Genomic DNA, 27,553 nt, shown 5'->3' with positions numbered 1-27,553 from the left:
CCAGGAAGACTTGTGCCTCTGACATATACACTGGCTGTGTCCCTGAACAAGATTCTGGACCTATCTCTGTGGCTATCAGCTGCAAAAAAGGTGCTACTGTGTATTGATAAAGGGAGTTTGCTCACTCTCAGGCTGTGCCTGCCAGGAGGGGAGTAGGAGGTTGGGGCCAGAGGCTGACTACTCTCAAAGAGAGAAAGTACAAGGCTAAAATTTTATCTATTTTCTCCTCTAAATATTGTTAGTATGGGGGAAATAATTTTTAGGTCCAAACTGAGCTTCTGATCAGAGTGTCTCCACACAATTTATCCAAGGCTTAAATCCCATCCCACCAAATGCTAATTCCACAGTGAACACATATAGCAAATAGCAAATAAACCCATTTATCTAAGACAGATAGTAGAAATCAGAAGTCAGAGAAAAGATACATATGAGAATGTGTCAGACATTGATATAAAGAGTGAATATCTCATTGGGAGAGAAAGATCTGCTCAAATCAGAAAGAGCCCCAGATCTCACCCAAGGGGAAATTCCCCAAGTCACACTAGTGTAATAAACTAGGGATAAGGATATGATTGATATGCCAGCTTCTTCCCAGAGTCTTTCTCTACCTTCAGGGACCATATGCCTTCTCTCTTGAGCCACAACACCAGGATCTCTCTTCTGTCAAGTTCTTGTCAACTCCACCTCTCACCAAGCATGGAACATTGAAAAATTCATTTCTACTGATGAGAGTCCCATGTAAATGGGCTTTGAGATGCAGTTTATGCTAATGTCTGTAAAGGAAAGGTCCATGAGTTTGCCCCTCCCCATCCTGACTGCTCATTAATGAGCGTTCTTTGATGCACCTGGTTCTCTTTGTTGTTCATCCTTTTCTTCCATAAGACCAACGACATCAAAGGTGATATCTCCCTTGGATGTGAATTGGAATTAAGTGAGGCAGAGTTGTGCAAAGTTGTAGATGTCACTCTCTCTTTCAGAGTCATTGAAGTTCAGTGACAAGATGAAAGTCAAGATGACTGGCGATGGCCCAGGCTGCAGTGGGTGACCTTGGTGTCTTTAATGCCCAACCAAGCTCTAAGAACTCCATGGCACCGGCTTCAGCCGCTTTCATGACCATTGGAACAAAATGTTCTCATCTACCCAGTTCACTGGTAGAAGTCTTCATATGGTTGGGATGGACATACCCCTAATTCACTGATAGGTTTGAGGCCTTTTTGTCACTGTCAATCAGGTTTAGCTGCTTTGCTGAGAAGTGGGGTCACTGAAGGGCTGGAGTGTGGTCACCGCACATGCTCCACCTTCTTGGAGCCATGGGTGAGAGTTACCTGAAGGTGGACACTGAAAGCAGATGAGCAGCCCTAAAAGAGCTCTGCAGGCTCTCACACCAGAGGTGCAAGTCCTCATACATTCCCATAGGGAACAAAGATTTTAATAAATGTTTGTTGACTAACTGACATGCAGCTACAGTCTTCTCTCTAATCTCACTTGCAGGTCAATGTCTTGTCTTTTCCTTTTGCTATCCATGTGCTCCTTTTTATACCTGGAAGAAGATAATTTCTAACATCCTTTTTCTTTCCTGGGAGTCCCCTGTGAATGAGAGGATGATTGATCACATACTTGCCATATGTAAAACAGTCAGGCTTTAGGTAGCACTTTAAGACTTGCAAAACTCTTCACATATATCATTACATTTGATCCTCACAACAACTTGGGAGGTAGGTGCTGTTATTATCATTGTGATTTGACAAATGAAGAAACTGAGGCAAACAAGTTAAGTGACTTACCTAGGCTCACACAGTAAGTGCTTGGAGGCAGGATTTGCACTTAGGTCTTTCTGATTCCAAACCCGATGCTATACCTCCTATACAACCTAACTGATACAGCTCCCTCCTAGGCTGTAAGCTACAGGTGGGAAAAGACAAGATCTTATCTAAACTTTGCCTTTCTCCCAGAACCTAACTCAAGGGCACTAGGTGGCGCCATAGTGCATGGAGTACCAGGTCTGGAGTCTGGAAGACTGCTCTTCCTGAGTTCAAATCTGACCTCAGAAATTTACTTGCTCATGTCACACTGGGCAAGTCATTTACCCCTGTTTGCCTCAGTTTCCTCATCTGTCAAGTGACATGGAGAAGGAAATAGGAAACTACTCCAATGTCTTTACCAAGGAAACCCCAAATGGGGCTGAAAAATAACTCAACAACAACAGTGGTACCTCACTTGGAGGTTGTCTATTACTTCTGGGTAGTGTGGATAGAATTCTGCGTTTGAAGGCAGAGGATCTGGGATTGCTCTGCCCCCTGTGTGACCTTGGGCAAGTGACTTAGTCTCTGAGCCTCAGTTTTCTTATCTGCAAGATAATTTGTTACTGAATTTCCCAAGGTCACAGGATGAATGAGAGGCAGAGCCAAGACTAAAGCTCAGTGCCCCAACACATAGGCCATCATCACACAGCGCATTTCCTAAAGGGAAGACCCTGTACATTCCCACTGTTGAGAGGGGCCAAGATCATCTGAAATGCAAAGTCCTAAATCCAGAAAGTAGGGTCCACTCACTATGGAAGTGGATGTGCTTTTGATAGAAGACCACTGTGCAAAATACAAATAGATATCCAGAGAAAACAAGACCATTGAAGCATGAGTAGCTTATGATTACCTAAGGCATAGGGGGCAAATCTGGCTCCATTAGGCTATTTGGTAGCAGCTTCATAATAATAGCTACCATTTTAGGACCTGTAAAGCACTTTACAGAAGTTATCTCATTTGATCCTTATATCAACACTGTGTTGTTGTTGTTGTTCTGTTGTGTCCAACTCTTCACGATCCTATTTGGAGTTTTCTTGGCAAAGATACTGGAGTGGTTTGCTATTTCCTTCTCCAGCTCATTTTACTGATGAGGAAACTGAGACAAACAGGGTTAAGTGACTTGCCCAGGGGCACACAGCTAAGTGTCTATGTTGCGAAGCAGCCCTATTTGCTGCAGCTTAATCTGGTTTCAGTTTGGATTGGTTCAGAAATGATAGAGTCTCAAGTTTGAGATATACACACACACATATATGAGTAGTATTTATTAATAATAATAACAATAAAGGTCTCAATGAGTAAGTGAACAATAATATAGGTCCCAATACTTATGTCACAATCAATAAATCTCAATCAGTGAGTCTTGATAGGTATGCTACAATGTGTAAGTCTCAATGGGTATGTCACAGTCAATAAGTCTCGTTAGGTATGCCATAATGAGTAAGTCTCAAAAGTTATTCCACAATCAGTAAGTCTCAGTACTTATCCAATATTACCACAGTTGATCAGCATCAACTTGGGAATTACCTGTATCTGGAACACATGGCTGGGGGGTCCTGGGTCAGCCTCCACAGCCATGATGGGAGGGTCCTGGGCTACAGGTCCATCTGTATTGCAGTGGGGACTCCCAAAGATGGCTCAGGACTACCTGCCTTTAGTAGTTCCTTCTAACCAAGAAGGCATTTTGCCAATTAAATGTGTGATTGAGGGGAAAGGAGCTGTTCTCAAAATATCCTTGAGAGCATTTCTGTTTAGGAATATCTGATTCTGGGAAAGGTGGCCAGTCCTTCTTGGTAACAGACATCATAAACAATCCTTCAGCATATGGATAGGAATAAGATTAAAGTCAGATTGCAGGCATATTGAGCAAGGTCAGAATGTCCTAATGAATTTATGCATCACAGTGTCTGAGGTCAGATTTGAACTCAGGTTGTCCTGACTCTGGGTCCAGTGCTCTATCCACTGTGCCACAAGAAACATTATTCCATTTTATGGATGATGAAACTGAGTCTGAAATAGGTTTAGTTAATCATACAAGGTCATACAGCTTGCAAGTTTCTGAGACAAGATTTGAACTAAGTTCTTCCTGAACTTCCAAGTCCAACATTCTAACCACTATACTACTGTAATGGGAATGTAAATTTTAAAGATCTTCCCTGCCCCTAGGCTAAAGTGCACCTGGAGCCTGGGGTGGGAGGCTTGTTTTTCAGAAGATACTTTTTGATTGGCCAGTGGGTCAAGAAAGTTGTTACATTCTCTGAGCCAGGAGAAGGCTATATAAGCCTTGATTTGAGGCTTTGTTTTGGGACTCACTTTGAGAAGTGTTCTGTGATTTGATCTGGATTCTGGGAAGCCATTGTTGAGAGCCCCTCCTCGGCTTTGAAAAACCCAGATGTTGAAACCCAAATGTTGATTGGGTATGGATGTAATGGTTGGACAGTTTGAAAACTGTCTACTTGATCTGTTTCTCCATCTTGATAATTCTATCTGTATACTCTGAAGTTTGGGGTGCTGACCTTTTTCCCCTGAACTAGGTAAATGATACATATTTGACTGATTAAAGTAAGCTTGTTAACCCATTTTGAGTTGCTTTCCTTTAACAAAGCAGATCTAAGAACCTGCGGTGGCAGCAACCCTGGGGACACTGGGGTGCTTGCCGCTACAACTACTTAGCAGAATATGTAAGAAGTGTCAGATAAGAGAATACTTCTCTGGGAGCACACCAAGAGAAAAGATGAACATCAAAAGAAAGCACACCAGTATAGAAGATACTAGTTCCTGAAAACGTTCTAATTGAGTGATAGAAACCCACCACTTCTCTGGGACTAATTCTTGGTGGCCCTGGAGAAAGCCATCCTGTTAATGCTTTATTAAATAATAGGAAAAGGCAGCTCAAGGAACTGTAATGGTCTCATCACCAGTTAACTTTGTTACTTCATTAGAGAATCAACCTTTGTCCAGAAAAACATCAGTCTTCTTAGAAATTCCTAGATTACCTGCTGGTCTCAGTCTTCCTAGAATTTCTGTTAAAAATTTGACATTTCTGACTTACATGAACTGATGCCATGGGAAGTGTGCAGAACCAGAAGAACACTATACACAGTAACAGTAATATTGTGCAATCATCAACTATGATAGACTTGGTTCTTCTCAGCAACACAAAGATCTAAGACAACTCCAAAAGACTCATGATGGAAAATGTTATCCACATTCAAAGAAAATATTATGGAGTCTGAATATAGGTCAAAGCATATTATTTTCATTTTTTTTTGTTTTTTCTTTCTCATGGTTTTTCCATTTTCTGATTCATCTTTCACAACATGACTGATGTGGAAATATGATTAATACAATTGTACATGTATAACCTATACCAGATTTCTTGTTGCTTTATATTAGATTTCTCTGCTAAGGGAATATCCATGATATTTAAACAATGTCACACACACATACATAGATAGATGCCATTCCTCTAGTAGGTAATTGGTCAAAGGATACAAACAAATAGTTTGCAAATGAAAAATTGCAAAAGATTCACAATCACATGAAAGAATACTCCATATTGCTAATAATAAGAGAAATGGGAATCAAATCAACCCCAATATTTCACCCCACACACTAAAAATTGTCAAAAATCACAAAAATGGCAACAATCAATGTTAGAGAGGTTATGGAAAGAAAAGTACACAAATGCAGTGTTGGTAGAGTTGTGAAATGGTACAACCATTTTGGAAAACAACTTAGAATTATGCAAATAAAGTGACTAAGATGTCCATACTGTTTGAAACAGAGACTCCATTACTGAGCTTACCTATCCCAAAGAAACCATTGATAAGAAAAACATCATATACTCAAAAATATTTGTAGTTACATTTTTGTAATAACTAAAAATTGGAAACAAAGTAGATGCCTACTACAGCTAAACAAATTGTGGTACATGAATGTAATGGCACATCACTGTGCTATAAGAAATGATGTGTGTGATGAGCACAGAGAAGCATGGGAAGATCTATATGAACTTATGCAGTGAAGTAAGCAGAACCAAGAAAACATACACAGTACCTGCAACAATGTCACACCCCAAACCAAAAGCAAATGTAACAAAATGATGAAGATCAGACAGTACTCTAATGAAGAGATATGAGAGGATGGGAAAGTGGGAGGTCCACAGGTGTTATACTTTGCACAGGTCCTCAGGCTTTCTCAGTTGTGCTGATTTTTCTTTTCCTCTTTTAAAAAAATTAGTATTTCTCATATGGGATGGTTCCTGGGGAGGAGGAGGGAGAGGGATACATAGGATACCATGCTGATGTAGAAATAGAAAATATCAAAAACTTTTTTCAAATGACATTGTCTTCAGTGAAAGCCTCTTTCTACATTGCTCTGCCACCTCTTAAGATTTGTCTGTCCAGTTTTCTAGTGTCCTTATGTTGCCCTAAGCCCCTATATGCCATTCCATTTATGTACACCTGTTCCCTGTAACTCTGTGGGCTCCCAAATTACCTGCCACCTACCTCATAATCAAAACTTTGGTTCTCCTCTGTGCTGCAGATCCTAGCTAAATGATAGTCAACTAACATTTATTAAGTGTCTACTATGTGTATCTACCAGGCTCTGTGCTTAGTGCTTGGGATACAAAACAAGACAAAAGACAATCCCTGTTTTCAGGGAATTCATAATCTAATGGGGAAAACAATAGATAAGATATGATAATTTGGGGATAGTCTCAGAGGGAAGGCGCTAAGATTAAGGAAGATGAGGAAAGCCTTCTTGCAGAAAGTGAGATCAAGTTGAGTATTGAAGGAAGTCAGGGAAACCAGGAGACATAAATGAACAAAATGAGAAATCCAAGCATGGGGGACAATTAAAATGCCAGAAGTCAATAGCAGATGGAGTATCTTGTTGGAGGAACAATTAGGAGGCCAACATCAATGGATCACAGAATGCATGAGAGTCAGGTGAAGTGTAAGAAAACTGGAAAGGTAAGAAAAGACAAATGGATAAAGTACTCAAGAAGCCAAACAGATGATTTTATATTTGATCCTTGGGCTAATAGGCAGCCACTGAAGTTGATTGAATAGGGGCAGCAGGTGATATGGTCAGACATGACAGGAGGGAAGCCTTGTTTGAACTAATTTATTCATACAGACATTTAAATGATTCATAGTCTTTTTACCTTCTCTGAAGTAGGAATATTCTAATTTTCAAAAAGAGGGTACAGCCATTCAAAACTGTGATCCAGTTTTACCACTGCTAGTTCTTTATTCCAAGGACAGCCCAAAAAAGGGAAAAGGACCTAGTTGTACAAAAATATTTATGGCAGCCCTTTTTTGTAGTAGCTAAGAATTGGAAGTCAGAGGGATACCCATCAACTGGGGAAGGACCAAATAAGCTGTGGTATGTGATTGTAATGGAATAATATTGTGCCATTAGAAATGAAAAGCAGGATGATTTCAGAAAAACCTGGAAAGGTTTACATGAACTGATACATAGTAACGTGAACAGAACCAAGAGAATGCTGTACACAGTAACAGCAATATTGTTCAATGAAGGGACTGTGAATGACTTAGCTATTCTCAGCAATTCAATGATCTAAGACAATGCTAAAGGATTAGTGATGATTTGTACTATCTTCCTCCAGAGAAAGAGCTAATATTGTTTGAATACAGATTGAAGCATACATTTTTCACTATCTTTCATTTTTTTCTTTTATTTGAGTCTTCTTGTAGAGATCAACTAATATGGAAGTGTTATACGTAATTATACGTGTATAACATCTGATTGCTTATTGTCTCAGGGAGGGGCAGGAGAGGGAAGGAGGGATAGAATTTGGAACTCAAAATTTGAAAAAAAATGTTAACAAGAAAAGAAACAAATTGAACACAAAAAAGAGGATACACAGTAATCTAAATGAATTTTTAATTGATATAATTCCGGGCTCTAAATTAAAGTTAGGTAGTGGATGTTAGGTTAGCTCCCCTAATCTTTCCTACTTTTTAAAAAATTTTCTTACATCTGAACCCATAGCATCCCTAAAACCCCCAAAATTTTATAAAGAGATAAGGTATGACAAAGTCAATGAATCAATAAGCATTTATTAAGTGCTTACTATGTCAAGCAATGAGAAGGCAAAGACAAAAAATGAAAATTCTTCTCTGAAGGAGCTGACTTTCAATGGGATGAAAAAAAAAACCAACCCATGAACATATTTAAGCATATGCAGCACCAAAACAAAGTAAATATGAAGTAATTGGATAGTAGAGAGTTAAGGAGGGAGGATACTAATAGTTTGGAGGATCAGGAAAAAGATTCCTATAGAAGGTAATGTTTAAGCTGCAACTTGGAAAAGCAAGACATTCTCTGAGGTAGTAAGGAGTAAGGGCATTCTAGGCATGGGTGATGGCAAGGGCTACAGCATTGTGGTGAGAGATGCAATATTTCATACAGGAAGCAAAAGAAGGACAATTTGGCAGGACTTTAGAGTTCAGGAAGAGGAATGCTCTGCAATACGCAGGCTTTATTCAGACTGTGAAAGGCTTTAAATGTCAGAGAAGTTTGTAGTTATCCTGGAGGAATTATGAAGCCACTAGAATTTACCAAGTAGGGGCATGTCATGGTAAGATCTATGGAACATCCCTTTAGCAGCTGTATGGAGGATGTGGGGAAACACCTGAGGAAAGGAACTAAACTAAGAATTCATTGCTCTTCATGGATAATGTGGAAATAGGTTTAATATAATTGTACATATATAACATATCAGATTGCTTGCCATCTTGGGGGGAAGAGGGAAAGAAGAAGGAAAAAGTTTGGAAATGAAAATCTTTTTTTTAATTATATGCTTTTATTGTTTTTTTTAGACTCTCACTGTTTTTTTTTTTCATTTTTCAAATGCCTTATTAATTTCTGATTTACATCATTCATTTCCACCAGATTTTGAGTTACAAATTTTCTCCACATTTTTCCCCTACCCACTGCCCCAAAATAGAAGTCCCACAGGATATCCCCTCCTTCAATCTGCTCTCTCCCATATCTTCTCCTATACCCCCTTTGACTTTTCCAGTAGGGCATGGTGTATCTCTATGCCCCAGTGCCTGTATATCTTATTTCCCAATTACATGTAAACTAATATTAATAATAGTGTATATATATGTATATATATATATATTTTATACATTTGATTTTAAAACTTTGAATTCCAGATTCATTCCCTTCCTCCTTTGCCAACCACCCTTACTGGGAAGATAAGCAGTTCAGTATAGATTGTACATGTGTAGCTAATGCAAAACATTAACATAGTAGATATATAGTAAAAGACTGATTATATTTCCTTCCCTCCCACCTCCCACTTGTTCTATTCTCTTTTCAAAAGTGGGTGCTTCCAACTTCCCTCCCCCCCAGCCTGCCCTCCCTTCTATCATCCCCCCTCTCATCCCCTTCCCCCTACTCTCCTGTAGTGTGAGATACCCTATTTAGTGTGTATTTCATTCCCTCCCTGAGCCAAATTCAATAAGAATAAGGTTGACCCATTCCCTTTTGCCTTCCTATTCTTCCCCTCCATTGTAACCATTTTCCCTTGCCTCTTCTGTATGAGATAGTTTACCCTATTCTGTCCCCCCATTTCCTTTCATTATATTCCTCTCTCACCTCTTAATTTCACCTTTTAAGTATCATCCCTTCCTATTAAATTGGTCCTGTGCCCTCTATGTATACCTGTAAACATTTATACACACATTCACATATGTATTCATATGCCTGTCTACCCTCCAATATAGACATATATATATATATATATATATATATATATATATATATATATATTTCTATTCCCTTCAACTATTTTCATACTAAGAAAAATTTTATCAGTTACAATTATTGTTTTTCCATGTAGGAATATTAATAGTTCAACTTTGATAAGTTCCTTATAATTTCTTTTCCCTGTTTACCTTCTCATGCTTCTCATCTTGTATCTGAATGTCAAATTTTCTATTCAACTCTGGTTTTTTCATCAAGAATGCTTGAAAGTCCTCTATTCCACTGAATGAGCATATTTTCCCCTGAAACATGATACTCAGTTTTTCTGGGTAGGTGATTCTTGGTTTTAATCCCAGCTCCTTTGACCTCCACAATATCATATTCCAAGCCCTTGGATCCCTCAGTGTAGAAGCTGCCATATCCCGAGTTATCCTGATTGTGTTTCCACAAGATTAAAATTGTTTCTTCCTGGCTGCTTGAAATCTTCTGCTGCTTCTCTCCTTGATCTGGGAATTCCAGAACCTGGCTATAATATTCCTAGGAGTTTTCTTTTTGGGATCTTTTTCAGGAGGTGATGGGTGGATTCTTTCAACCTCTCTTTTGCCCTCTGGTTCTAAAACACCAGGGCAGTTTTCCTTGAGCATTTCTTGGAGGATTATTTCTGGTTTCTTTCTTTGATCATGGCTTTCAGGTAGTCCAGTAATTTTTAAATGATCTCTCCTGGATCTATTTCCAGGTCAGTGGTTTTTCCAATGAGATATTTCACATTGCCTTCTATTCTTTCATTTATTTGGATCTGTTTGACAGCATCTTGATTTCTCATAAAGTCACTAGCTTCCATTTGCTCCAATCTAATTCTGAAGGAATGATTCTCTTCAGTGAGCTTTTGAGATTCTTTTTCCATCTGGCAAATTTGGCTTTTTAAGGCATTCTTCTCCTCATTGGCTTTTTGAGCCTCTTTTGCCAATTGAGTTAGTCTATTTTTTAAGGTGTTATTTTCCTCAGTCAGCCTGTTGACTCTCATTTCATAATTTTCTTGCATTGTTCTCATTTCTCTTCCCAATTTTTCCTCTACTTCTCTTATCTGCTTCTTAAGGTTCTTCTATGGCCTGCAACCAGTTCATATTTTTCTTTGAAGCTTTCGGTGCAGGAGTTCTGACTTCACTGTCTTCTTCCTGTTCCATGCTTTGATCCTTTTTGTCCCCCAAATAGGAGTCTAATGTTGGATTCTTCTGTTTGCTTTGCTTCCTTTGCCTGGTCATGTTGCCACTCAATTACTTGACTTTTGGGCTTTTTGCCATAGTAGGACTCTGCTACCAGACAGGGGAGCTTCATACCAAACCCTGGAGTTTTCTCAGCTGCCCAAGGTATTAGTTGGGTGCCCTCTCTGAAGCCTCCACACACTCTGGCAAGCTGGTTACACATCCCAGAACCTCCATCCTAGACCACAATCCAGCTCCAAGCAGGTTAAAGGAAGAGTGATTACCCCTTAGACTTGCTGCTTGGTCCCCCTACACTCTGCAGTCCAGGAGCTGAAACTGCCATGTGGTGGCAACTGTGCCGCAGCCCTCAGTGGCTTCTCACCCGGGGGTAAAAGCCAACACACTCCCAATTACTGGATCCCAAAGTCCACACTGCACTGACCTCTCACTTTGTCCTTAGAATCTATGTGTTGATAATTCTGGATTGCCACAGCTGCTGGTGATCTGGAGTCCCTCCAGCCAGTGGCTGGTCAGGCCCTCCCTGGGACTAAAACCTTGGCGTGGAGCTGGGCTTGGCTCCCAGAGTGCTGTACTGGCGAATTCCTGCCAGCCTGCTGGGCTGTCCTCAGCAGGAGGTTAGCTTCTCTGTGTCATTTTGTGGGTTCTGGAGCTCCAAAGTTTGATCAGAGTCCCCTTTTACATGGATTGGAGGTGGTGAGAGCCAGACCTGCGCAAAGGTCCTGTTTCTACCCAGCCATCTTCTGGAAATTAAAATCTCATAAAAATGAATGTTGGAAACTTTCTGTACATGTAATTGGAAAAAATAAAATACCATTTAAAATTAGTTAATTAATTAAAAAATAATTTATTGCTGTTGTCCAAGGGGAAAATGATTGGAACCTAAACCAGACTGGTAGCTGTGTGAGTAAAATTCAGATACAAGATGATGTAGAAATAAAAATAAAAATTACAAGCTTTGGCAACTGGTCAGATATGTAGGGTGAATGAGAATTAGGGAAAGCTTCTTCCATTTTTGACTAGAAAAAGGAAGATGAGCAGTATTCCCCATTAGTTCCTATGTGTCATTATCCTCCAAATAACCATTCAAATAAGCGACTTACATGCAGATGATAGAGAAGGGAGGGATCTTACAGAACACTCTGACCTTGGAAAAGGGTTCTTTGAGACATGTCACAGAATACAGAGAGTTTCACAATAACATGGTTTGTCAGTGTGTCATCATCTTCTAGAAAATAAGCCTCAGACTCTACCAATTGCTAAGATTGTCTGCCTCAGCTGTTTTATCATTTCCATCCTTCCATGAACATCCTGTATAAGAGACTAAGAGAAAGGAAACAGTGTGGTCTTGCCATCTATTTCTTAAAATATATAAATTTTATATATACCATAGATGTGTTTATTTATACTTACATATATATATATATATATATAACATTACATATAAAACACTTATTTACAGTCAATCTTCAACAGTCACACATTAAACTTTTATGACTTCAAGCATATCTGTGATTTTACTAGGAACTTCATTTTCACTTACACATTGGCAACCACACAAGTGCGCAGTAGAGAAAAAAATGAGAGGTGATGGGTAAGTTTTTGGAATAACTGATATCCTACTAGCTGTGGTCTTGTTCACCCTACCATTGTAAAGAGTTCTCTGTGTATTTGTTGCATATTTTCAGTTTGCCTTTAAAACTCAAGTTTTGTGTTTCAGTCATGCCCCCAAATTGTAGTGTAAATCCTTTGGGCTCTGAGCCCAAATATGCAAAATCAGCTAGGCAGCTTAGTGAGAAAATAAAGGTGTCATATAAACTTCATGCCAGAATGTCTGCAGCTGCTGTTGGCCTAATGATCAGCTGGCTAGAAGACATCAAGGTTGACAATCTCATGATCGATTTAACATCATCTTGCCTCTGCTATGCTCCCATACTCTGAGGCCCTTAAGAATCTCAAATGACCCACGAAACAGCTATTGCTGATGGATTACTTCAAGCTGGTGTGACCTTCACAATCTCCAATGCCATCTACCAGCTGTGAAGGACAAAGTGTAGGAGGTGAAATTGAGACCTCCCCAGTATCAGCATCTTCTGGCAGCAGCAAACAAAGTCCCAGCAACTTCTCCCTTAGTTTTCAAAGGGTGGCCAAGGCAGAAACATTTATATCAATATAGTATTCAGTACATAGTACAAGCCCTCATACCACCATCTGACACAGTGGAAGATAAAATTCAGATTTAAAATGTTTTAGATTTAAGAGTTTTTTTTACTGTATAGTATTTATGGTATTGTAGGTTTCATGTGTCATGAAAAGTGGGTAGTGTCTGGAATAAATTTTTTTTCACTAATACATTAACACAACAGGTCACAGAATTCTAGGGAATTGCTTTACTAGAGAGAAAGAATGTTTTTCATGTTACCAATTTTATTTTGTGTACTGCAATATATGGATTATTTCCTGGTTACTGTGTTAGGAAAAGTACATATTATCAGAATTCATGTTTTATTATAAAGAATTGTATGTAGAAAAGATTATTTTCATCAATTTCTAGTGAGAGATTACAGTTTTGAATGGTAGCAAAACCTAACCCCATATTTCCCCTAGGTTTAATATATCAACACTCCCTTTTTTGACTCTAGCACTATTTTCTAGGATCATATATGTATAGGAATATATACACATATAAGTATGTATGTACATATACATACAGACACATATACATATGCACCTAAATACACATGCACACATATATTTGTGTGTTTACATGTAGATGTATATTTATGTATTTTTACTAATAGTATATATTTGAATGTGGGTGAAAACACAACAGTCATAAACTTACAATCTGGCAACAAAAGCAATTGATCCATCATGAAAAAAATTGACAGTCTTACAAAAGGCCCTTAGCAAGGCAGAACCCAACAAGTTAATAGACAAGCAAAGAACATACTCTTACTATATGCTACCTTCTAAACTTGTACCAAATTAGAGTCAGCTAAAGCCCAAATTTCTTTCCTTTTTAATCTGAAATTTGTATATAATTGTACTTTATGTTTGTACAGGGCAGTTAGATAGCATAGTGGATAGATTGTCAGGCCTGTCTGTAGTCTGGAAGATTCATCTTCCTGAATTCAAATCTGACCTCAGAAATTTACTAACTCTGTGACCCTGGACAAGTCATTTAACCCTGTTTGTCTCAGTTTCCTCATCTGTCAAGTGGCCTGGAGAAAGAAATGGCAATCAACTCTAGTATCTCTGCAAGGAAACCCCAAATGGGGTCATGAAGAGTTGGACGTGACAGAAAAATGACTCAACAACAACAATAGTACCTCACTTAGAGGTTGTCTAGTACCTCTAGATTTGAAGTCAGAGGATCTGGGATTGCTCCTTATGTGACTTTGAGCAAGAACCTCAGTTTTCTCATCTGCAAGATAATTTGTTACTGGATTTCTCAAGGCCACAGAATGAATGAGAGGCAGAGCCAAGACTAAAGCTCAAGTCCCCCCATACATAGGCCATCACCCCACAGAGCATTTCTTAAAGGGAAGACCCTGTACATTCCCACTGTTGAGATGGGCCGAGATCATCTGAAATGCAAAATCCTAAACCCAGAAAGTAGGGTCCACTCACTATGGAAGTGGATGTAGATGTGCTTTTGATAGAAGACCACTGTGCAAAATACAAATAGATATCCATAGAAAACAAAACCATTGAAGCATGAGTAGCTTAAGGCATTGGGGGAAATCTGGCTCCATTAGACTCGTTGGTAGCAGCTTCATAATAATAGTATTTATATGACACTTTAGGATCTGTAAAGCACTTTCCTTTATCTCATTTGATCCTTATATCAATAGTGTGTTGTTGTTCTGTTGTGTCCAACTTTTCATGACCCTATTTGGAGTTTTCTTGGCCAAGATACTGGAGTGGTTTGCTATTTCCTTCTCCAGCTCATTTTACAGATGAGGAAACTGAGGCAAACAGGGCTAAATGACTTGCCCAGGGACACAGAGCTAATAAGTGTCTGAGGCCTAATTTGAACTCAGGTCTTCCGGACTCCAGGCCCAGTACTCTATTACTGTGCCACCAGAAACATTATTCCATTTTATGGATGATGAAACTGAGTCTGGAAAAGGTTTTGTTAATCATACATGGTCACACAGCTGGTAAGTTTCTGAGACAAGATTTGAACTATGCTCTTCCTGAACTTCCAGCCCTAGCTCTAACCACTATACTACTTAGCAGAATATGTAAGTAGAATAAAGGAACACTTCCTCCAGGAGCACACCAGGAGAAAGCACACCAGTATAGAAGGTACTAGTTCCTAAAAAGGTTTTAATCGAGTAATGGAAACCCATCACTTCTCTGGGACCAATTCTTGGTGGCCCTGGAGAAAGCCATCCTGTTAATACTTTATTAAATATGGGAAAAGGCCAGCTCAAGGAACTGTAATGATCTCATCACCAGTTAACTTTGTTATTTCATTAGAGAATCAACCTTTGTCCAGAAAAACATCAAAGTCTTCTTAGAAATTCCTAGATTACCTGCTGGTCTTAGTCTTCCTAGAATTTCTGTTAAAAATTTGACATTTATGACTTACATGAACTGATGCTGTGTGAAATGAGCAGAACCAGGAGAACACTGTACACAGTAACAGCAACATTGTGCAATGATCAACCATGATAGATTTGGCTCTTCTCAGCAACACAAGGATCCAAGGCAATTCCAAAAGACTCATGACGGAAAATGCTATCCACATCCAGAGAAAGTACCATGGAGTCTGAATACACATCAAAGCATGTTATTTTCACTTTTTTCCCCTTCTGTTGGTTTTTCCCTTTTGTTCTGATTCTTCTTTCACAATATGACTGATGTGGGAAATTGATTAATATGATCATACATGTATAAACTACATCAGATTGATTACTGTCTTGGTAAGGGTTGAAGAAATGGAGGGAGGGAGAAAAATTTGGAACTCAAATTTTATAAAAATGAATATTGAAAAATATGTTGACATATAATTTAAAAAGTACTATTAAGTGCAGGAAAAATGTAAAAATTCCACTTTTCTCAACTTGAATTTTCAGATGATGCAATTTTTGCTGACACTCTGCTATACTTGGTTCCACTTGATGATCAGAACCAGGAGGGCAGGGCACACAGACCCTGCTGGGCACAACCCAATTTGACATTTAAAATGTTCTTATAGATTTGAGTTGCATTGGAGACATCCCATGGCCTGTCTCTAAGCCTTTGGGTAGGCTGTTCCTTATTCCTAAACTATTTTTTCTCCTCCTTTCTCTTAGAATTTCTGTCTTCCTTCTAGCTTCAGCCCAAACATCATCTCTACAGAGCCTTTTCTTCCTGGGAAAGAGTTTCACCTCTTTTAGTTGTTAGTGTCCCCACCCCCACAATTATTTCTGTGCATGTGTTATTTTCTCATAAACTCTTTGAGGACAGAAATTTTCTTTTTGTTGTCTTTGTAGCCCCAGGATTTATTTATTTAGCACATGGGTTTGATTATGTATGAGCATGCATGAAACACAATAAATTTTTATTGAATTAATGTTGAAATGTAAATACCTTTATTTATGCTCTTTATTTAGAAATTCCTAAATTACCTAATGATCTCAGTCTTCCTGGAATTTCTGTCAGAAATTAAACATTTCTGACCTAAATGAACTGATGCTGAGTGAAGTGGAATTAGGAGAGCACTGTACATAGTAACAGCAATATTATGTGATGATCAAATATGATAGACTTGGCTTTTCTCAGTACTACAAAGATCCAAGACTCATGATAGAAAATGCTATCCACATTCAGAGAAAGAACTATAGAGTCTGAATGCTAATCTACGAAGCATACTATTTTCACTTTTTTTTTCTTTCTCGTGGTTTTTCCCTTTTGTTCTGATTCTTCTTTCACAACATAACTAATGTGGAAATAGTTTTATTTATGCTCTGAGTTCAGTAGTAAATCAGTTATTTGGACCTAAGAAGCACTATTTCATGTTAACTATTTCAAATGCTGTTTTGGTTCTCAGACCAGCCCACAAAAACCTATTTAAAAACATAAAATGTTAATGGAATATAAGATCTTCCCCACCCATTAATAGGCCTTACATGGAGCCCATTAAAGGAAACTGGTTTAGGGGAGGCTTTCTTGTAGGAAGGCTTTCACACCTTTTGGTAATTTCTAATTAGGCACTGAGTCAGGAGGGTTGTAATGCCCTCTGGCCCTAAAAAAATGGCCATATATATAGTCTGATGTAAGCATTTTGCTTTGAGGGCTAATTCATTGGAAGAGTGTTCTTGTGATTTGACTAGGTGAGACTCTGGGTAGCCGTTAAGGAGCCCCCACCCCCACTCAACCTCCCCTTGAAAAACCCAGATGTTGGTGCTTCTCTCTCTGGTAACTATGTAGGTATTGCCTTGGTCAGACAGTTGGATCTGTCTATTGATCTGGACTAATTTCCCAGACATTTAGAAGCCCTATCTGATGATCTTTATTTCTCTGCTTATATTTTCTCTATTTTCTTTGTTTGGATTTTCTCTGAAGCTCAGGGTGCTGACTTTTCACCTGAACTAATGAATGTAATTAAAAAGATTGTTGACCCCTTGAACAGCTATCTTTCCTAGTAAAGCAGATCTAAGAACCTGTGCTAGCTGCCATCCTGGGTATGCCAGTGTGGTGGCCATTACAAAATTCCAGATAACTTGATTTCTGTGTGCTGGGAGTAAGAACTAAGGAGAAATTTAGTTGCCTTCCATTTTTCTGGTATAAGAACAGACCAAAGCAAAAGATTTTAAAAATAACTTTACCTACAATAAGTTCTAAATGGCTATACTACCTTAATATTAAAGATCATAATATAAAAAAATTAGAAGAGGACAGATCATATACTTCTCACAGCTATGGGTAGGAGATATGTTCTTTTTTTAAAAAAAATTTTATTTATTTACTTTTAGTTTACAACATTCAGTTTCACAATCCCTTGAGTTCTAAATTTTTCACCCTCCCTCTCCTCACCCCTCCCTCCCAATAGTGGTATGCAATCCAATATAAGTTTTACAAATACCTTCACATTAACATTAGTCAAGTTGTAAAGAAGAATTATAACCAATGGAGTGAACAATGAGAAAGAAGGAACAAAACAAAACAAAACAAAACAAAAGAGAGAGAGCAAGTAGTTTGCTTCAATCTGTATTCAGATTCTGTAGTTCTTTCTCTGGATGTGTATATCCCTTTCCATTATGAGTCTTTTGGAGTTGTCTTATAACCTTACATTGCTGAGAGGAGCCCAATCTATCAAAGCTAGTCATCACAGATATGATGTGTCTTGTTATTGTGTAGAAAGTTCTAGGAGATATATTCTTAACCAAAGAAGAGACAGAGGCAATTACAAAAGATGAAATAGTTAACTTTGGTTACTTGAATCTGAAAAGTTTCTACCTAGACAATATCAATACTTTTGAGATAAGAAAGTAAGTAGGGGCAGCTAGGCAGTGCAGTGAGTAAGAGCGCCAGCCCTGGAGACAGGAGGACCTGGGATCGGTTCCAGCCTCAGATACTTAACACCCACACAAAATAACTGGCCATGTAACCTTGGGCAAGTTACTTAACCACAATTGCTTTAAAAAAAAAAAAAAAGAAAAGAAAGTAAGTAGTTGAATGGGGAAAATATTTATATTCGATTTCTCTGGTAAGGGTTTGGAATCCATGATATAGAAGCAATGTGCATGTGCACATGTGTGTATGTGTGTGCATGTGTATGTATATGTATGTGTGTATATAATTGCCATTCATCAACAGGTAAATGACCAAAGGATATAAACAAATAGTTTGCAAAGGAAAAACTGCAAAGATTTCACAACCACATGAAAGAATGTTCAACATCACTAATAATGAGAAAAATGGGAATCAAAACAACACCAAGGCTTCATACACACACACTAAAAGTTGATAAAAATCACACACAAAAAAATGACAACAGTCAATATTGGAGAGGTTGTTTAGAGAAAAGTACATGAATACATTGTTGGTGGAGCTGTGAAATGGTACAACCATTTTGGGAAACAATTTGGAATTATGCAAATAAAGTGACTAAGATATTCATACTCTTTTGACCCAAAGATTCCATTACAGAGTTTACCTATTCCAAGCTTACCTTATCCCATTGATAAGAAAAACATCACCATATATACCCCCAAAATATTTATAGCTATATTTATAGCTAAGAATTGGAAATTCCCCATCAATTGAATAATAGCTAAACAAATTGTGGTACATGAATGTAATGGTGCTATGTAATGATGAGAAATAATGTGTCTTTCCTCTCTAAGCTCCAGCCCTGCAACCAGTAACATGGCTAAACGTACCAAGAAGGTCGGAATTGTTGGTAAATATGGAACATGTTATGGTGCATCTCTCAGAAAAATGGTAAAGAAAAATGAAATTAGTCAGCATGCCACGTATACCTGTTCCTTCTGTGGCAAGACCAAAATGAAGAGACAGGCTGTGGGTATCTGGCATTGCGGATCCTGTATGAAAACAGTAGCTGGTAGTGCACAGACCTACAATACCACCTCTGCAGTCACAGTTAAATCTGACATCAGAAGACTGAAAGAATTGAAAGACCAGTAAAATCTTCTTTTCAAATATATGTAGCCCACAGTCCAACAATAAATGGGCTAATTTATGGAATAAAAATCACTTTAGTTCTTAAAAAAAAGAAATTATGTGTGTGATGAGTATAGAGAAGCATGGGAAGATCTATATGAACTGATGCAGTGAAGTAAGCAGAACCAAGAAAACATACACAGTAACTTCAACAATGTAAATGGAAAGAACAATGACAAACCCCAAACCAAAAGTAAATGTAATAAAATGATAAAGATCAAACAGTACTCTAATGAAGAGATATGAGAAGATAGTCCTAATTTCCCCCTTTGTAAAGGTAAGAGATACACAGGTATTATGCTTTGCACAGGTCCTCAGGCTTCCTCAATATATTGATAAGTTATGCTGAGTTTTTTCCTCTTTAAAAAAATTAATATTTCTCATATGGGATGGTTCTTGGGGGGGGGAGGGAGAGGGATACATGGGATACCATGCTGATGTAGAAACAGAAAATATTAAAAAACATTTTAAAAATAACTTTACCTTCAATGAAAACCTCTTTGTACTCTGCTCTGTCACCTCTTAAGGTCTGTCTGTTCAGGTTTCCAGTGTCTTTATATTGCCCTAAGGCCCTATGTGCCATTCTATTTATGTACACCTCTCCCCCATAGCCCTGTGAGCTCCCAAATTACCTGCCACCTACCCCATAATCAAAACTTTGGTTCTCCTCTGTGCTGCAGATCCTAGCTAAATGATAGTCAACTAACATTTATCTAGTGTCCACTATGTGTATCTACCAGGCACTGTGCTTCGTGCTTGGGATACAAAACAAGACAAAAGACAAGTAATTCATAGTCTAATGGGAAAAAACAACCAATAAAATAAGTAGGATAATTTGGGGATTGTCTCAGAGGGAAGGTACTAAGATTAAGGAGGACCAGAAAAGACTTCTTGCAGAAGGTTAGATTAAGCTGACTCTTGAAGGAAGTCAGGAAAACCAGAAGGAATAGATTTAGAAGATAAGAATTCCAAGCATGGGGGAAAAAACAGTGAAAATGACAGAAGTCAATAGCAGATGGAGTATCTTATTGGAGGAACTAAGAGGAGGCCAGTATCAATGGATCACAGAATGCATGGGGACCAGATAAGGTGTAAAAAGACTGGAAAAATAAGAAAAGACAAATTATAAAGGGCTCTAGAAGCCAAACAGATAATTTTATATTTGATCCTTGGGCTAATTGGCAGCCATTGAAGTTGAATGAATAGGGGTAGCAGGTGATATGGTCAGACATGATAGGAGGGAAGCCTTGTTTGAACTAATTTATTCATACAGACATTTAAATGATTCATAGTCTTTTTACCTTCTCTGAAGTAGGAATATTCTAATTTTCAAAAAGAGGGTACAGCCATTCAAAACTGTGATCCATATTCATATAGACATTTAAATGATTCATAGTCTTTTCAACCTCTTTGAAGTAGGAATATTCTAAATTTTAAGAAGAGGGTACAACCATTCTGGAGAGCAGTTTGGAACTATGCCCAAAGGGCTAGAAAACTGTGCATACTCGATCAAAATCCAGTCATACCACTGCTAATTCTATATCCCAAGGACATCCCAAAAAAGGGGAAAGGACCTAGTTGTACAAAAATATTTATAGCAGCTTTTTTTGTAGTAGCTAAGAATTGGAAGTGAAAGGGATACCCATCAGTTGGGGAATGGCTAAACAAGCTCTGGTATATGATTATAAGGGAATAGTACTGTGCCACAAGAAATGAAAAGCAGGATGATTTCAGAAAAACCTGGAAAGACTTACATGAACTGATACATAGTGATGTGAACAGAACCAGGAAAATGCTGTACACAATAAGAGCAATATTGTTCAATGAAGGGACTATGAATGACTTAGCTATCCTCAGTAATACAATGATCCGAGACAATCCTAAAGGATTAATGATGATTCATACTATCTCCCTCCAGAGAAAGAACTGATACTGTTTGAATACAGATTGAAGCATGCTATGTTTTGCTTTCATTTTTTTCTTTTGTTCAAGTGTTCTTATACGGAATGACTAATGTGGAAATGTTATACATAATTACACATATATAAACTAAATCTGATTGCTTATTATCTCAGAAAGGTGGGAGGGGAGGGAAGGAGGGACAGAATTTGGAACTCAAAACTTGAAAAAATGTGAAAAAGAAAACAACCCAAACTGAATATAAAAAAGAGGATACACAGTAATCTAAACGAATCTTTAATTGATATAATTCCAGACTCTAGAACAAAGGTAGGGGATGTTCTGGAGCAGGGGTGAGAAGGTAAGTTGGCTCCCCTAAGCTTTCCTGCTTTTTAGAATTTCCTCACATTTGAACCCATAGCATCCCTTAAAATTCTAGATTTTACATAGAGATAAAGTGTGACAAAGCCAATGGATCAATAAGTATCTATTAAGCACCTACTATGTGCCAGTCACTGGGAATGCAAAGGCAAAAAAGGAAACACTCCCTTCCCTGAAGGAGCTGACATTCAATGGGAAGAAAAAAATCCCATGAACACATTTAAGCATATGCAGCACCAAAACAAAATAAATATGAGGTAACTGGATTCTAGAGAGTTAATGAGGGAGGGCACTAATTGTTTGGAGGATCAGGAAAAAGATTCCTATAGAAAGTAATGTTTAAGTTGCATCTTGGAGGAAGCAAGATGTAGTAAGAAGTAAGTGCATTCTAGGCATGCAGAATGGCAAGTGCTACAGCATTATGATGGGAGATGCAATATTTCATATAAGAAACAAAAGGACAATTAGGCAGAACTTTAGAATGCAGGAAGAGGAATGCTTTGTAATATGCAGGCTTTACTCAGATTGTGATAGACTTTAAATGTTGGAGGAGTTTGTATGTTATCCTAGAGCAATTAGGAGGCCACTGGAATTTACTGAGAAGGGGCATGACATGGTAAAAATCTATGCTTCAGAAACATCACTTTGGCAGCTGTGTGGAGGATGTGGGGGAATACTTGAGGAAGGGAACTAAACTAAGAATTCATTGCTATCATCCAGGGGGGAAATGATGGGAGCCTGAAGCAATGTGCCAGTTGTGTGAGTAGAGAAGAGCCAGATGCCATTTGATGTGGAGATAAAAATGATAAGATTTGGCAACTGATCAGATATGTAGGGGGAGTGAGAATGAGAGACAGCTTCTTTCATGTTTGACTAGACAAAAGAAAATGGGCAGTATGCCCCGTTAGTTCCTTATGTGCCATTATCCTCCAACTAACCATGCAAGTAAGGGATTTACATGTAGGGGTCTTAGAGAGCTCTCTGACCTTGGAAAAGGTTTCTCTTAGACATGTCACAGAATACAGAGAGTTTTGCAATGACATAGTGTGTCCATGTGTCAACTTCTAGAAAATGAGCCTCAGATTCTATACCAATTGCTAAGACTATCTGCCTCATCTCTTTTATCATCTCCATCCTTCCATGAGCATCTTGTATAGGAGGACAAGAGAAAGGAGACATTGTGGTTTTGCCATCTATTTCTTAACATATATACATATATACACACACATATATTTCATATATATCACAGATGTGTTTATTTGCACAAATATACACTTCATTTAACACATTATAGCTACAGTCTTCAACATCCACACATTTAACTTTCATTAATTCTACCATTTTTGTGATTTTAATAGGAACTTTATTTTCACTTACACATTGGCAACCACACAAGTGTGCAGTAGAGAAAAAAAATTTAGTTTTTGGAGCAATTGATATTCTACTAGGTGTTTGTGGTCTTGTTAACCCTACCATTGTAAAGAGTTCTCTCTGTATTTGTTGCATATTTTCAATTTGCCTTTAAAACTCAAGTTTTGTGTTTCAGTCATGCCCCCAAAGTGTAGAGCAAATCCTTTGGGCTCTAAGCCCAAATGTGCAAAGTCAGCTAGGCAGCTTAGTGAGAAAATAAAAGTATTAGATAAACTTCATGCCAGAATGTCTGCAGCTGCTGTTGGCCTAATGACCAGCTGTCTAGAAGTTATCAAGGTTGACAATCCCATGATCGATTTAACGTCATCTTGCCTCTGCTATGCTCCCATACTCTGAGGCCCTTAAGAATCTCAAATGGCCCATGAAACAGCCATTGCTGATGGATTACTTCAAGCTGGTGTGACCTTCACAATCTCCAATGCCATCTACCAGCTGTGAAGAACAGAGTGTAGGAGGTGAAATTGAGATCTCCCCAGTGTCAGCATCTTCTGACATCAGCAAACAAAATCCCAGCAGCCTCTCCGTTAGTTTTCAAATGCCAAGGTAGAGAGGTTTATATCAGCATAGTTTTCAGTACAAAGTACAAAGCTCTCATCTTACACAGTAGAAGATAAAATTCAGGTTTAAAATGTTTTGGATTTAATAGTTTTATTTGCTGTACAGTATTTATGGTATTATAGATTTCATATGTCATAAAAAGTGGGTAGTGTCTGAAATACATTTTTTTTCATTAAGATGTTAGCACTAGTCACAGAATTCTAGGAAATTACTTTACTAGAGAGAAAAAATGTTTTGCATGTTACCAATTTTATTTTGTGTACTGCAATATATGGATTATTTCCTGGTTTCTGTGTTAGGAAAAGTACATATTATCAGAATTAATGTTTTGTTATGAAGAATTGTATGCAGAAAAGATTATTTTCAGCAATTTCTAGTGAAAGATTACAGTTTTGGGTGGTAGCAGGAATCTAACCCCCTATTTCCCTTAAGTTTAATGTATCAACATTCCTTTTTTCACCTTTAGTGCTATTTTCTAGGAACATTACCCTCAGAAAAGTTGATGGTAGACTGTACATATGTAGTTATATACACAGATATGCTCACATGTATTTATATGTTTTATATAGATGTATATCTATGTATTTTTACTAGTAGTATTTATTTGAATGTGGGAGGGTAGAACACAATAGAATTATAAACTATACTATACAGAGGCAGCTATGGCATAGTGGATGTTGTTTGTTCTTTGTCCTTTGTTCCGGAAGAGGACCATGACATCAGGAAGATGATGCCATGATTTGCAAGTGAATTGGATTTAAGTGAGGAGGACTGTGCAAGGTTACCAGCTTCACTTTATTCCCAGGAACCATCTGGATCCAGCAGCAAGATATAGATCAGGATGACTGGAGATGGCTCCAGATGCAGTAGAAGGACATAGGGATAGAGGAATTAGGAAGACCTGGATTTAAGTCTGACCTTGGACACATTCTGGTTCTATGACCATGGACAAATCACTTGAGCTTTCAGTGCCCCAGGCAACTCTCTAAGACTGCCAATCACTAACTAGTTGTATTGGTAGACAGAATTTCCATAATGGGATGAAAAATAGGTTGGCCTATATAGATATGAAATGGTTTGGTGCATGTATAGAGTGCCTCTGGTGTGTCCCCATGTAGAAACTCTAGGAAGTTTTGTTCCAGGAGAGTCAAGATGATATATAATAGAAGCACAATGGAGAGATGATAGATGATGTATAGACATTTTGTGACTGGTTCTGGTCATTTAACTATGAGACTAAATTAGCAGCCTTTTTCTATTGGTTATGTAGCTGGACCTGGGGCTATCTTCCGAAAAAGCCTGCCTCAACTTGGATGCATTACATATTATTTTCTACTGGCTTTGGTGATCTGGTTCCTTTGCTGATAGGGTCCAGTAAAAGGTAATGTCATAAAGAGAAAGGCCTTGGTGCCTTCTCCCTGTTGAGGCCATGTGGCTCTCAGAAATCAACTTGGTTTGCTCTTTTCCACTCTATGTGAAGTTGCTGGAGTACCCCGATCTTCTTAGTTCATAAGGTCAGTAGGGCACCCTAGCATCCTGACATCCAAAACCTGAATTTTACATCAATGCTTAGAGACAAAGGATTATATTTGGGGGCTGGCCTTTAGGACCCACCCTAGGATAGCTGAGACAATGATCCATTGTGTCTGGAAAAACTGCATCTGGATATAACCTTGTTGGGACCAATTTGTGTGTAGGAATTGAGCTAAGAGTGTGTCCCAGAGGTCTTAGGGATATGTAGGAAATGTTTGTATTGTTGTCCTTGCCGTTGCTTCAAAGTAAATATCCCTTTATAAGAGTTAATTAATACTAAGTGGTTGAATAGAACTAGGTGTTAGTTATTTAGTGACCCAAAATGTGGGGAATAAAGCAGGTGGGGGAGTTCAAGCCAATGGTAGTAAAGAAAAATAACTACAATCTCTCAGGGTACCCTAGAACCCTAATGGGGCAGATGTCATAAGCTTGACTCTGAGAGAATGAATAATACTATAGATATATACACATCTATGCTCAAGTATTCCCACCAGAGGGGGGCAGAGTCAAGATGGTGGAATAGAAACAGGACTTCCTTGGGGCTTCAGCTTCCACCTCCCCCAATTCATGTAAAAGGGGACTCTGAACAAACTTTGGAGCTACAGAACCCACAAAATGACACAGAGAAGCTAACATCCCACTGAGGACAGCCTGGCAGGACGGCAGGAATTGGCCAGCGCAGCGCTCTGGGAGTCGACCCCAGCCCCTCCTGAGCAGGAGGTTTTAGTCCCAGGGTGGGCCTGACCAACCACCAGCTGGAGAGACTTCAGACCACCAGCAGCTGTGGCAGTTTCCAGAATTATCAACACATAGATGCTAAGGACAAAGTGAGAGGTCAGTGCAGTGTGGACTTTGGGATCCAGTAGTTGGGAGTGTGGTCAGCCTTTACCCCCAGGGCAAGAAGCTACTGAGGTGCCACAGCCATGCAGCTGCCCCTACGTGGCAGCTTCAGCTCCTGGTCTACAGAGTGTAGGGGGACCAAGCAACCAGCCTGAGGGGTAATCGCTCTTGCTTTAACCTTCTTGGATCTGAATTGCAGTCTAGGGTGGAGGTCCTGGAGTGTGTGACCAGCTTGCCAGAGTGTGTGGAGGCTTCAGAGAGAACACCCAACTAATACCTTGGGCAGCTGAGAAAACTCCAGGGTTTGGTACGAAGCTCCCCTGTCTGGTAGCAGAGTCCTACTATGGCAAAAAGCCCAGAGGTCAAGTGATTGAGTGGCAACATGAGCAGGCAAAGGAAGCAAAATAAACAGAGCAACCCAACTTTATACTCCTATTTTGGTGACAAAAAGGATTAAAGCATGGAACAGGAGGAAGGCAGTGAAGTCAAAACTCCTACACCAAAAGCTTCAAAGAAAAATACGAACTGGTTGCAGGCCATAGAAGAACCTTAAGAAGCAGATAAGAGAAGTGGAGGAAAAATTGGGAAGAGAAATGAGAATGATGCAAGAAAATTATGAAATGAGAGTCAGCAGCCTGACTGAGGAAAATAACACCTTAAAAAATAGACTAACTCAAATGGCAAAAGAGGCTCAAAAAGGCAAAGAGGAAAAGAATGCCTTAAAAAACTGAATTTGCCAGATGGAAAAAGAATCTCAAAAGTTCACTGAAGAGAATCATTTCTTCAGAATTATATTGGAGCAAATGGAAGCTAGTGACTTTATGAGAAATCAAGATGCTGTCAAACAGATCCAAACAAATGAAAGAATAGAAGGCAATGTGAAATATCTCATTGGAAAAACCACTGACCTCGAAAATAGGTCCAGGAGAGATCATTTAAAAATTATTGGACTACCTGAAAGCCATGATCAAAGAAAGAACCTAGAAATCATCCTCCAAGAAATGCTCAAGGAAAACTGCCCTGGTGTTTTAGAACTAGAGGGCAAAATAGAGGTTGAAAGAATACACCCATCACCTCTTTAAAAAGATCACAAAAAGAAAACTCCTAGGAATATTATAGCCAGGTTCCAGAATTCCCAGATCAAGGAGAGAATATTACAAGCAGCCAGGAAGAAACAATTTTAATCTTGTAGAAACACAATCAGGATAACTCAGGATCTGGCAGCTTCTACACTGAGGAATAGAAGGGATTGGAATATGATATTCCGGAGGTCAAAGAAGCTGGGATTAAAACCAAGAATCACCTACCCAGCAAAACTGAGTATCATGTTTCAGGGGAAAATATGCTCATTCAGTGGAATAGAGGACTTTCAAGTATTCTTGATGAAAAAACCAGAGTTGAATAGAAAATTTGATGTTCAGATACAAAGAAGCAAGAGAAGCATGAGAAGGTAAACAGGGAAAA

At 38.6% G+C, this 27,553-nt stretch overlaps 1 long non-coding RNA gene across 2 annotated transcripts in view; it reads right to left on the bottom strand.

Moving 5' to 3' along the window:
• Positions 1–27,553, bottom strand: part of LOC138163239 (uncharacterized) — a 102,697-nt gene that overhangs the window by 19,232 nt on the left and 55,912 nt on the right. Inside the window, exon 4 of one of the 2 annotated variants that reach the window (XR_011168851.1) lies at positions 105–1,587. The exons of the other annotated variant lie outside the window; for it this stretch is intronic. This is a non-coding gene — a long non-coding RNA (uncharacterized lncRNA). Of the gene's footprint in view, positions 1–104; positions 1,588–27,553 lie in introns of those variants that run through there. 2 annotated transcript variants of the gene reach the window in all.

Source organism: Petaurus breviceps, unplaced genomic scaffold (assembly GCF_028583685.1).
Source record: "Petaurus breviceps papuanus isolate PSGF00001 unplaced genomic scaffold, PetGlider_PUasm1.0 187, whole genome shotgun sequence".
NCBI lineage: Eukaryota > Metazoa > Chordata > Mammalia > Diprotodontia > Petauridae > Petaurus > Petaurus breviceps.
Note: the sequence above shows the minus strand (reverse complement) of the source record. Positions and strands in the feature narration are given on the sequence as shown.